This window comes from Cimex lectularius, unplaced genomic scaffold, assembly GCF_000648675.2.
Source record: "Cimex lectularius strain Harlan isolate CLEC.00 unplaced genomic scaffold, Clec_2.1 scaffold70, whole genome shotgun sequence".
Lineage (NCBI taxonomy): Eukaryota > Metazoa > Arthropoda > Insecta > Hemiptera > Cimicidae > Cimex > Cimex lectularius.
This window is the reverse complement of record NW_019392651.1, coordinates 216,308-230,129: the sequence shown is the minus strand read 5'-3', so window position 1 is coordinate 230,129 and position 13,822 is coordinate 216,308.

Genomic DNA, 13,822 nt, shown 5'->3' with positions numbered 1-13,822 from the left:
AAATAAATTCATTCGTTTTTAAATCTAAAATTTTCTATCAGTATATAAATTCATTTTTTTTATTCTAAAATCTTCTAGCATTGTATAAATTCATTTTTTTTCACATCCTACAAAGGGGATTCAAACAATCTTTATAAATCCCTGGCCTTGAAGATGATCTCAATAAAGATCGAAACGATGACACGATAAAGAAAAAGTTTTTCTAAAAAACCAACGTCACACCAGACGGCATCTCATGATCTCCGAATAATCGTTCTTTTTTTTCATACTCAATGATACTCTCATAAACGGTGCTTACCCATTTTGTCTATCTGTATGTTACAATTTTTTATTGTTTAATTTGATATACATCTTTTCTTTACATTTTACATTAATTTATATTTTTCCTATCTAATAGTCCGTAATTTTCAAAATCAGCTAGATGATTCGTACGTGGAAGTGCTGTGACAGTCCTCTACATAGTCTATTTGTATTTTACAATGTAGTTTGTTAAATTCACTAATTTCGTGGTCCGCTTGACCAATTAATACATTACAATTAATTAAGGTTTTTAGTTGAGATGAAAAAAATGTTAATGGCACGAGTGGGATTCGAACCCACGATCTTCGGCGTGATACGCCACTGCTCTACCACTTGAGCTATCGTGACCTCGATCCACTCGGACATCAACTGCCTATCTCAACCCGACCTTATGAGTTTTCCCTCCTTTTTGCCATTTTTTAAGCCAGTTTTCCGTGGCCATTTCATTTGTCGTCGAGAATCCAATCCGATTACACGACATTTGAAAAATGGCAAAAAGGAGGGAAAACTCATAAGGTCGGGTTGAGATAGGCAGTTGATGTCCGAGTGGATCGAGGTCACGATAGCTCAAGTGGTAGAGCAGTGGCGTATCACGCCGAAGATCGTGGGTTCGAATCCCGCTCGTGCCATTAACATTTTTTTCATCTCAACTAAAAACCTTAATTAATTGTAATGTAGTTTGTGCTGTCCTATTCGCGCACGAATTCTTTGCGTGTTTCTCCTACATACAGTTTATCACATGTTTTACTATTTATCTTACATATATTATGTGCTTGATTTTCTAATTTCTTTCTAGCTTTTATGTTCGAATGTAATTTTGATAGTTTATTAGAATATTTATACGTGATTAAGGCCTTAAACAACCTTTTTAATTTTTGTTAGATTTTAGGTACAAAAGTGAAAGTTTCTATTGTTGAATATTCTGACAGGTTACTTCTACTAATATGTATTTCACCTTGTATAACACCTGGAAAGGATGAAGAATTCTTCATGCATTGTATAAATTTATTGCACAAAGTAGTTGAGTAATAGTTTTTACATAATATATTTATAATTTTCTTTTTATTAACTTTCCAAAATTAAGATTTTCCGACCGTAATTTATTTCGTATCAGGCCCTGAAGGTGTTAGTACAAGAGAACTTGGCACGATTTTGGAAGTTATTCTGATTCTGATCTAATCTGATAGTTAGACACACAACAGTAAAATGTAAAAATAGGAAAATACACTGCCTGGGTGCATGCTTCCCATTAGATATACATTTTTTAACTATTTATAATACTATCATATAAAATAGTCATTAAATAGCTATTGTGCAGGTTCGGATTATTTATATAAATAAAATTTTAAAATGTTGTTCAACTGATTGTTTATTAATAATAATTTTACGAGAATTGGTTTCTTGAAAATATCAATTAAAAACAAGCTCTTGAAAGGGAAAATTTTTCTACCAATACTTTCGGTGTGTTGCAATTATCTGAAATGAACTAAAGCTGGGGAAAACTCAAGACTCAGTGAGATCAAAAGGAATAAATTATGTATTGAACTTTTCAACCAAGGTCTTGTCGTCGGGTTATTGGACGGATGGTACGAAAAAAAGAATGGGAAGACGCCAATATAAGAAATAATTTCACACCGTCAAAAGGGTCTTTAAATGCTATCTGATACGACTGTAATGAAGAAAACTCAAACGTTTTGTGTCCCATTTTCGCATCACAAAATGTCCAATAAAGAAAACCTAATTGTTATCTGACAAATTAAAAATTACCTTCTCTCTCTAAATTAATTGTTACTAATTTTATTCCTTTGCAAATTGCTAAACGCAATAAACAAGTTAAAATAATGTAAGAAATGCTATTGCTCCAGGTGACTCGGTTTTTTCCGTGTTGTCGGTAAATTCTCCGACTTCAAAGACTTGGGGTTTGACGGACGACAAGCTAGAACTATATTTCTATTTCATTTTATTTTGAATATTTTCTATTAAAACTGTAAGACTGAGAAATTGTTCAAAATGGGGAGGCAGTTCTCTAATAAGCAAGCCTAAGCAATGGTCACTTTTAATTACATACCTATCCCCCCCCCCAAGAAGGACATTGGGTACACCCTTGAACACAAATCTGTGGGTACGCTCGGCCAAGATGGCCAAGAGATGCTGTTATTAGGTACCCTGTTCCGGTTTTTAAAGATGATAGGAATTGTGCAGTTTATATGCATATTTAATTATTAAATTTTGTATAATGGATATATTGTATAAATTGAATACACTGTAAAGAGTGCACTGTATATTGGCAGAGTGAATGGTGGTGTGTGTTGGTTTGAATGAGTAAATGAGATGGTGGATGGTGGATTATCGAAAATCAGTATCCTCATTGTGCGTTGGGGGCTGAAATGACAAAGCAGGAGATTATTGAAACAATTTTTGAAAGAACGTATGTCAAATGTAAATGTAGATGATAATTTACGAATTGAATCCAAAGATTGAAACTTCATCCTGACAACCATGGAGTCAGGAAATAAAATGATCAATCTTAACGTTGTCATATATTTCTACATGCAGGGACATATTTCAGCAAAATGATAACTAAGAACCAGTACGCATTAATTAACTTAATGCTTTTAAACAGTAGTTTATCATGCTGTAATTTTTTTAAATGAAAAAAAAAAACAGAATTTTACAATGTATTTTATTTGTTTTAATCTGGTTATCTGATCAGTATCCTATTTCTAAAAAAATTGATACGGTAATAAATTGCTTCGCCTACTTTACCAGCGGCGGAGTCGACGTTTAATTTTAATAGAATGTTTAGGGTTATCGCTGATGACTTTTTGCGAGCATTATCACCCCATGACAAGACGGGGGGTGGTTTAACGTACCTGGAAGAGTCTAATGCCGATTTGTAAAGGCGATAAAAACAGCGAGATAAAGAGACCCGTCGTATAAAATTCTAGCATTTAAGTAAAACAGATTCCTTTATATCATTTAAGCTTGTCAACTCACCTCGACTCAATTTTGACTGGAGGGGAAACGAGGACCATTTGTCAGGAGCCTTATCTCTAAGATTCCTCGGTTCCGCTTCTTTAGCCGTGGACAAATAGACATTTGTTTTGCATATCTAGCGAACATAATAATGTTTCCAGATGCGACTTCAATTTTAAATATTTTGAACATACAGAAGTTTTTAAAACGCATAAAATCTTAAGCTTAATGACATGTAACGAAATACTCCCTCTATTGTAATGTACTTAACACGGACACTTACTTTTGGGTTAAATCCCATGTATTTTTTCGGCATGTAGATTGCTTGTGTCCTACCGAATTTAAAGGTGTTCCTTGACCCCATATAGAGATCGCGTAGGAAAGCCACCTAGTATGAGAATTGTATTTGAGCACGGCAGCAGATATCTGGGACCCCTGTTCCGATTTTTAAAGAAAACAGGATATATATATTGTTCAGTTATGCCCTTACATTTTTTTATTCATTTCAATTGTTTTATTGTATACAGTACTGACCTGTATCCTTAACGTTTGTTGAGAGTGAATGTGTAGTGTGAGAAAGCTAATGGTGGCATATTGAGTACCCAACGGATCGACCCTCAATGAAATTAGTTATATAACAGGTGTAAAGTGCAATGAAGAAATATCGAGTATTTTACGGGCTTTGACGGAAGTGAATGAACGGGTTTGTATTTAGCAGGTGATTGCGTTGGGAGCCGAAATGACGAGCTGTTGGCCCCTGGAGCCCAACCTCGGTGGCTGGACGGAAAGACCGAGGGTTGACCTCGGACTGCCAACACTCGGATGGGTGATTCCCGAGGCCTGCCGTTAAATTATTGTTAATTACAAAAACTGAAATTGCTAGTAGATACGATATATATATATATATATATATATATATATACACACATTGCGCAGGGTGGGCGACCAAGACGCGAGGGGTTAAATGCCTGGGTAGACTCGTACCCCATCCCTTAAAGGTCCGGGACTTGGTCGGCTCACGTGTCCTGCATAAACCTCTTGGACCTGTTCACAAACTCCAAGATTTTGTACCATTTTATCTTGTATCCATTTGGCAATGTCCTCTCGTTCGAAAGTTTCAAATCTATTCCTGGCGTACCTATCACATGTGAGGTAGTGCCGTGCCGTTTCTTCTTTTATTTCACAGAAGCGGCAAAAGGGGTTTGGTAAAATTCCGCCATTATGGCGAGGTGTCTTCTCAGTGGGCAGTGGCCCGTCAGAATACCTATAAGCCTCCCAATTCCCTTCCTTGAGATAGAGAATAGCCATTTCGATTCTTTTGGTTTGATTTCCTTTAGAAACTCCTTCGATTGCCTATGTCCGGGGGACAGAATCCATTCCTTAAGGAATTGTTTCATGCCCCAGCAATTAATACTCTCTTTCGCTGTGCTTATAGAGTGGGGTAATACCGGTTGTGGCCCGACAAACGCAGTATTTGTGCCTTCTTTGGCCAGGCTGTCCGCCTCTTCATTGCCATAGTGTCCCTTATGAGCTGGTATCCGTATGAGGATCATACCCTATTCTCGTACCTGGTAGTAATCCTATTAATAAGTTCAACAGTTTCCTCCACCAGCCTAGATATTGATAGCTCTTTTTGTAATGACTTAAGACTGGCCTGACTGTCGGAAAAAATTCTAATATCTTTTCTCTTAATCTTGTTATCCATGAATGTTCTGCAGCAAACATTGATAGCCCAGACCTCCGCCTGAAAGACGGAGGTCTTATTACCAAGAGGGGAGGAGATGCTGATCCCTAATTTAGGTACCAGCACCGCTTCCCTTGTGTTTAATGAGTGAGCCATCGGTAAAACAGTCTATGCTACGATGGTCATCATCCGCACTATAGTTATATTCATAGGGAGTAACTACCTGAAAGTAATTTTTCCCTAAAGGTGTTTTAACCTTTGTATCGCTAACGCATAATAGTTGGTTGTTGACCTTACTCAATAATTGTAGAATCTTCGAGTGACCTACGTTGTTACCCTTATGTGTAGACGGGCTAAATGATAGGCTCAACTCTGTAAACGCGTGTAAGTATGTACAGGCGAATGAAGAGTATAGCTTATACAAATCAGTAATCAGTACAATACAAAAAATAACTGAATAAATAATTTATATTTACGAAAGGTATTGGTAGAGATAAAAAGTCAGTGTCACGAGCGGGAGCTAAATACGCCGCTGCTCTACCACTTGAGCTATCGTGACTTCGATCCACTCGGACACTAACTTCCCATCTCAACCACACCTTTTGAATTTTCCCTCCTTTTTACCATTTTTCAAATGCCATGTAATCTATTTGATTCTCGGCGACTAATGAAATGGCCACGGAGGGCTTTCGTGAAGATATACTTCAGTTTAATTATTAAATACATTACAGTTCGTGGTCCGATTGACCAATTAACATTTTTCAATTAATTAATATTTATGAAAGGTATTGGTTGAGATGAAAAAGTCAGTTTGACGAGCGGGATTCGAACCCACGATCTTCGGTTAAATACGCCGCTGTTCTACCACTTGAGCCATCGTGACTTCGAGATGAGTGTTTGAGATGGGTAGTTAGTTTCCGAGCGGATCGAAGTCACGATAACTCAAGTGGTAGAGCAACGGCGTATCTAGCCGAGCATTGTGGGTTTGAATCCCGCTCTTGACACTGACTTTTTTTTATCTCGACCACAACCTTAAATAATTGAAAAGAATTTATTTTGTCAAGCGGACCACGAAACCTAATAAAATTATCATAAACTATTTTACACAGTGTATTATAGGTAAGTAAACACCTTTTAAAATGATCTTTTTTTTTGTAGGCCGCCAAATTTTGAAATCGTTAAAAGTGGTCGCGACAAAAAAAAAGTTGAAAATCATTGATTTACCATGTAGGTATACATGATGTTCGCCCGGTAAACTAACTGTAGAAACAGATTGTCTTCATTGTCCTCTTGAAATCTTTGCCGTCCTACCGACTGCCCCAGTTAAATAACTTCAACTGCGTATTCCTCTTTTTAAAAACTTGATTTGAAGATAAATGTACAAGTTTACCCTAATATAACGATGTACTCTCGTCAAACGGCACGGAATCGTAATTAAAAATACAGGGAGAAATAATTAGGTCTCCCGGGACGGAGAAGGTGCTGACTACACTGAATAACACCTGATCTACATCTAAAATTTCTAACTTTAAAATATTTTCTGTGTACAGAAGAATATAGCCCTATATAAACAAATATTATGTTTAAGATATCGCTGAAAAAAAAAATTGTAATAAAAGCAAAATTCGTTTCGCGTATAAAAAGAGTTTTTATTCACTAATTCCTTCTTCATTTTATTTTATTGGAAGTCAAAGTTGTTTCCGAGGCATATACAAGCTGTGTCGAGACCTTGCTTACGGTACCGACGTGTCGAGCATCCAGATAGCAACATATTTATTTATTCGGAAGAAAAGGAGTATTTAAGTATAATATTATAAATTCCATTCTTATTTTGTAAGGTGTAATTTTAGTTTATTTTTACTGGTATTGATTGTTTCAATATTACTTGAAAATTCAAATTTTTATCTTTTGGAATATCTGTCATGGTCAGCAAAATGCCCACGGACAACGAGGGACAGAGTTTGAACGAAATGCGTTTTATCAAATTAAGAAAAAGGTTTTTTTTTTAATCTTTCAATCTAGGGTTTCAGTCTCTTGGGTATTCTGAGTAACTCTTCGAAATTCTTTTTGTACTGTGTCTTCTTCAGATTTGGCATTTCCGCCTCCGTTACTTATTCAGTTCTCCCGGGCTGATCCAAGCTCAAGGGAGTCTTACAAATCGAATTGTCTTGCATCCATGGGAATTCGTTTGATCAAACTCTGACATATTCGTAGAAGACGCGGACGCCTGTTGGGGCGAACTCAAAGGCTCACGTACCTCCGTAACGTCTGGAGGCACTTCCGGGTCCGATTTGAAGGCACAAGGGCTCCATCCGCAATCGCGGCTTATCTCAGTATTATTCCCAAAAGTATCGTGTGGATGCGACCCTCGTTCCAATCTGTCGGAGTATATACTCTTCCAATTTAAAACAAAAATGAATTCTATGAGGTAAAGAAAAAAGAGCGATGAAACTATAGATATAAAAAATAGAGTGAATTAGAAAAATAAGAGAAATATAGTTACATAGAAACAGATAGATAGATAAAGATAGATAGAGATAGAGATAGATAGATAGAGAGAGAGAGAGTGTGTGTGAGTGAGTGAGTGAGAGGGTGGGAGAGTGAGGCAGGGAAAATTTAATATTTTAAATTTAACTTGTGGTGATTAGTGACCGTTAGTCAATGATTATTCGGAAATCGTGAGATGCGGTCTGGTGTGATGTAGGTTTCAGAAAACCATTTTCTTTATCGCGCCAACTTTTCGATCTTTATTGAGATCAACTTCAGGGCCTGGGATTTACAAACATTGTTTAAATTTAACAAATACATGTAGGGTGTGGGAAAAAGTGAATTTATACAAATCAAAAAAATATTTTTTTTATATTCAATCAAAGTATTTTTACTCCCTCAATCACACTTTAAATTTAATAGGAAATAAATTAAAACAAATGTAATTTAATATAATTTTATTATTTAAAAAAGAATTATTAATTTTTTTAAATTTCTTTAGTAATCAGCATAAACATTTTTACATTTTTTAACGTTTGTTTTTATAGTGGGAAAAAGACATTAGTTGTTTTAAAAATTTTTAAATCTCCAGTACTCACCTTAACTTCCCCAAAAAGAAAACAGGTCATTTTATGAAAAATCGTCCTTTGTATTGCACGAGGTTATGAAGAAATACTACATTTTTTCTGAAAACATTTATTAAGTTTCTTTATACAGAAAATAAAAATAAAAAAGAAAATTTTATTCCTAAAATTCTATGCCCAATGTACAAATAGACAAGATTTAACTGATTTTTCAAACACAGTACACCACATAATATTTATTTATTATGCATTTTTTTTCAATTTTAGATATTTTTCAGGGAAATATGATTGAGTGAATTAGCATCAAAAATACACGAATTGTTTAATTTATCCTATAGAGCGAATACAAGAAAAAGCAATTTCTATGGAATAGCTTATTTACATTTTGTTTTTCTATATACACGTTTTAGTCAATTGTTTTGTTTTTCTCTTTATAACTTCAACATTACCGTTTATGTTGTAATGAAATATATTGTTATTAAAAAGTTTCTATCTATTCTGCGCAGTCGACATACGAAATCTCAAACAATAAGGAAAAACTTGTGTAAGAAAAAAAAATTGTTCAAATATATTGTATCATATTTCTACAATGTCAATATAGTTTTAAAAGGAAAGGTAAAACAGTTTTCATTGCATTTTCAAAAATATATTTTGCCGGATATGTACATGAATCGACAAAGTTCACTTCGTTGAGCTTAACGCTCCTCCTCCTTCGTTTGCTACCTCAGGCACAAAAGGGTTGTCACGACCAGGATAGCCAGGCTGCTTGAATTCAGCGAAGCTCCTGAGCTGCCGAGGTTGGCTGAAATCAAATGATATGCAATTGAACAAATATTTATTATTATTGAAAGCATAGGTCATACGTTTTATGTACAAGTAAACAATAAACAATATAAAGGAATTGGGAATCTTTTATTGTATGTAGAAATAATTTAAGTAATAAGTTTTATGTTTCTGTCTCTTGTATGAGGGAATGTATTTATTGGTGTGAATCGGGAGGGGCTGATGGCGAAGTAGCATCTCCATCGCCTCTCAGACTGTGTGTATGACTAGTTTAGTTTATTGTAGGGAATAGGTAGATGGAGGAATATCGAGTACTCCATCTACCAAACAGTATCAGTGCGATCAATGTATATAGGTATGAATGTATTTATTGGTGTGATTGTATATCGAATGTGTAGCGGTATTAATTAAAAAATGTTCGATTTTTTGGGGGTGAAAGCTTCGGGGCTGAAATGACCAAGCTGTTGTATGCCCCTGTCAACTATAAAATAAATAAAAAATAAAATAATAATAAAAAATAAACAACTAAAAAATTATATAATAATAGTAATTCCAAAATTTAGAAAATGAGAACAAGTAATTTCATTTTTTAAGAAGATAAATAATAGCGTTCTATTAAGAATTTCTTTGCGTAGAAACCAATTCTGACGATAATTGATTGTTGAAAGGCAAGCTTTGAAGATTTGATCAATTACAAAAAGCAATATGTCATAAGCTTTATTAGATATACATACGAGGAAAATAAATTACATACAAACTTTTGCAGATATTAATTTTTTTCATTGTTGATTCGTTTTGAAATGGTCTGATATTAAAACAACAAAAGAAAAATGGATTTACATAAAATTTGCTTAGCGTGAATGTTAATTAGTACAAAAATATTTACTCTAAGAGCACAACGTGAATTTGTGTTAGTCATATTAAATAATTGCGCAGTCAAGTCGAAATATCGTGATATTTGTACTTGTTGACTGACATTCAACGCCGTCCCGTGGGCTTTATGAAAATTGAGAAACAACCTCAATCCTTATCAAAATAATTTTCGACCTGAAAGCACTCAGACTAATTACAAAAGAGCGTAAAGTTGAACTTCTCAGAAAAGCAAACTCTTTTCCTTCACAGTGACAGTATAAATCAACTAACACCCCCTTGATTTTCACTTGGGTGGTTAATTTACGTTCATTTAGACACAAATGAAATTTTTTTATTTAATAAATGTTTACTATCATACAAAACAAATTATAACAAGTCTAGACTTCCAGCTACTCATTTTTGTAAACAGTGATTTTAACAGTTCGGAAAAATGACTTTGAACGCGTTTTTAAGTTTTCATTCGTTCTCCCTTTCTTCGACAATAAAATTGATAAATTTTAATTAGTATATTTATATATATATCAGTATTTAATGTGTGAACTATGTGTATACATTTATTATTATTATTACATTGTTCTATTTCATTCATTCCAATTTGTACGATTATTCTATCGCGCAACGATATTGTATAAGGGAACCTGTTCCTAGGAAGTAAAAATGTTTTTCTTTTTTTCTCTCTCTCTCTCTCTCTTTCTCTCTCTCTCTCTCTCTTTCTCTCTCTCTTTCTCTCCAGATTTTCAGAATCGTTTTAAAAATCATCTGTTATCTCGTTTTGATTGATGTCTCAAAATTAACTTCGTTTTTGTTTATATTACTATTTAGTGAGTAAAGTTTTATTTGTAGATTTATATTGGTGATTTACAATTCACTGTTTGTACTGCATTGTATTAAAAATAATGTTTGTTCACTTATTTTATTTTATTAATAATTTGCCTTTTGATTGCTCAATTATTATGTAAATTGGGATATCTATTTCAATGAGCAAATTTAAGTTAAGTTCAATGTAAAACAAATAGATGGAACATATTGACCACTAAAATAAAGTTATTCGATGTAATTAATGTTTAATAAATTAGAAGTAAGTTAAACTTAGAAACTATTGTATTTCACATTAGATGTAAGAATGCTCCTTGAGATCAAATCTTGTGTGATTGATAAGTAAAACGTTCATCATCATCTTCATCTCTCTCTCTCTCTCTCTCTCCCTCTCTCTCTCTCTCTCTCTCTTATTATATTCTTCTTCATTAATTTGTTTTATTATAGGGATAGGTGAATATTAACGGAGAGGCGAGAAGTCCGAATGAAACCCAACTTTTTGAATAAATTTACCACTTCAATCGACTCACTGCAAACTCCCATTTTTCACAACATTCAAGCCCTATTGATCACTGTAGTCCTTAAGGTCGTCAATATTTTCTTGTAATTGTAGTTTTTTTTACATATAATGTGTCATAAGCATACATAAATATTTATTTTGTATTCATAACTATTTAAAAACGAAAATAAAAATGGTTTAATAAAATAAATAGTTTTATTCTTAAAAATACAATTATGTACTGCGAAAGAAATGCGCAGATAAAAAATACTACTTGAGACTTCTTCATGACACTGATTTTTTTATCTGAACTAAAAACCTTAATTAATTGAAAGATTACTAATTACATTACAAAAAGAGAAGCTTTACAAAAGTATATACTGCTTGGATATCTTTCAGCTGGAGACTGATACATGATTTTGGTATAACAATAATAAGTAATAAAAAGTAGAAGGATACAGAAGAAAATTAACATAAGGATAGCGCGACGCTATATTATAAACAAGATTTACACTATAATCTTATTTTTAATTCAAAATTAAATGATATTGAATTGACGAAGAATTAATATATTGAAGAAATAGTTAAACTAAAAACATATATAATAGCCTCCTGGATTACGGTTGTGTTTAGAAAAACAAACATGGTTTTAGTATCAACACCTAGTTTTCGACAATATATTTATCGTATTCTTCAGGGTATAAAAAAACAATTTTTCATAATTTGCTATTCATATAGACATATCATAGATTCTTGACAATTCCAAATATACTTCTCTACCGTTGTGTATAGTATCGGCCTTTGATGATAAATTATGAATATGAGAGATCAAGGATGAGGCCATGAAGGTGGCCAACTTGTTTTCCAATGTCGAGCTTTCGGCAGTATTTAACGTCTTCCTCAGGATTTTGAAAACATATATTAAAAAATTATTCGTGATTAGCCCGGATGTGTGGCCCTAATAAGATATATTTCTATACTAAAGTTCTATACTAAATTCATATTTAAAGAAGCACATTCAAGCCCTATTGATCACAGTAGTCCTTAAGAACGTTAATATTTTCTTGTAATTGAAGGTTTTTTTGCATATAATGTTTCAAAAGCATACATTGTATATTTATTTTGTATTCATAACTATTTAAAAATGAAAATAGAAATGGTTTAATAAAATAAATTGTTTTATTCTTAAAAATACAATTACGTACTGCGAAAGAAATGCGTAGATAAAAAATACTACTTGAGACTTCATCTTTCTAAACATTTTGTTCGGGCTAAAATTCTCCTTCACCTCTAAAATCATTAAAAATCGACGTTTACATCAATATATACTGCAGTAGATACAATAAACTTCGGTGGATGTAAAAACAAGGAGTGTACGGTCCTTAGGAAAAAGCCTGTTAACGGTCTTTTGGACAAGTGGCAATAGTATAATTTGTGTACATTTATTATTTTATTATTGACTATAAGATACTTTAGCTTTTAGTTTTGCTTTATTGTTGCAAATGCATTAGCGATCGGTTTGTCATTTCCGTGAGGTCAGGAAGTACATGAACGTATTTAATTTTCTTGAAATAAACTGTCACATAACTTTGTACCTATTGCATTAAATTAAAAACTTTAAAAAAGCAAAGAAGCGGGCATTTATATGTGTTGAAATGAATTACGCTCCCAGCTAAATTCGAACAACAGTTGAGGGTTAACAATCTTTTAAATCTTCTACGGAAAAAGTTGAGAGCTAAGGGAGTTTTATTCCCAAGATAATGGAAGGTGCACGATAAATTTTCCTATGTTGACATTTTCTGCAACACCTGAGGAGGAAGAAGATATGGGCTATGGTGGAAATAAAAATATTTACGAATGTTGCATGCCCGAAATGAACAAAATAGGTAAATGGTTGCAAGCCTTCGTATTTCTTGAAGAAAATGTTTATTTTATTGTGAATTGAAAGCGCATTTAATCTGTCGTCTGACAAAAGAATATCAACGTGAGCATTCCATTTTCTTAGATTAATAATGTTATAATCACAGCGGAATGAGTATATTACAACCACAATAATATTCTCCTATCTCATAATTTCCTTTATCTTTTTTTAGTCTAGTGTATTAATTAATTCAAACTACTGAATTATTTGCCAATTATGAGAAAAAATATTTAATTTTCATAACGTAATATAAATTTAAAAGACGAAAATCTTGAGAAAACTCAAAGAAAAAACGGCCTTCTTAAAATTTGTCAAATATTAATAAGGGGCTCATGTATTGTAAATGATTAATATCGCCGGCCAATTTAATATTAGCTTAATTTCAAAAATAGATGATGATAGATCTCTCTCTCTTCTCTCTCTCTCTCTCTCTCTCTCTCTCTCTCTCTCTCTCTCTCTCTCTCTCTCTCACTCCCGCCCACCCTCTCGTATTATTCTTCCCTACCTCATTCACAGGTTCCTCTCTGAAGATGACGTGTCTTAACACAACTTATCCACGTGTGCAGATGGATCCAAATAGAGGTTAATGTCGGTTCAGCATGAATATTATTATTATTACTACCTCAGTGCTTTCATTGTATGAGAAATTGTTGTAGAGGTGGTCTTCCAACTAAGACTGGAAAAGTTTTAAACCTTCACCATCGTTTTCCATGTCTTATATCGATTGCAAAGGGTTCACAGGTCATTTGTTAAAGTCGTTTTCTCACTTTTTCACTTTTCTAAACATCGTTCTTTTTACGGTAATCAAGTAAGTTTTATTAAAAAATCTACGAATTTAATATTTTTCTCGCGATGACACACTTCTTTTTTGAAGAGAACGAACCTGAACAAGGTCGTTT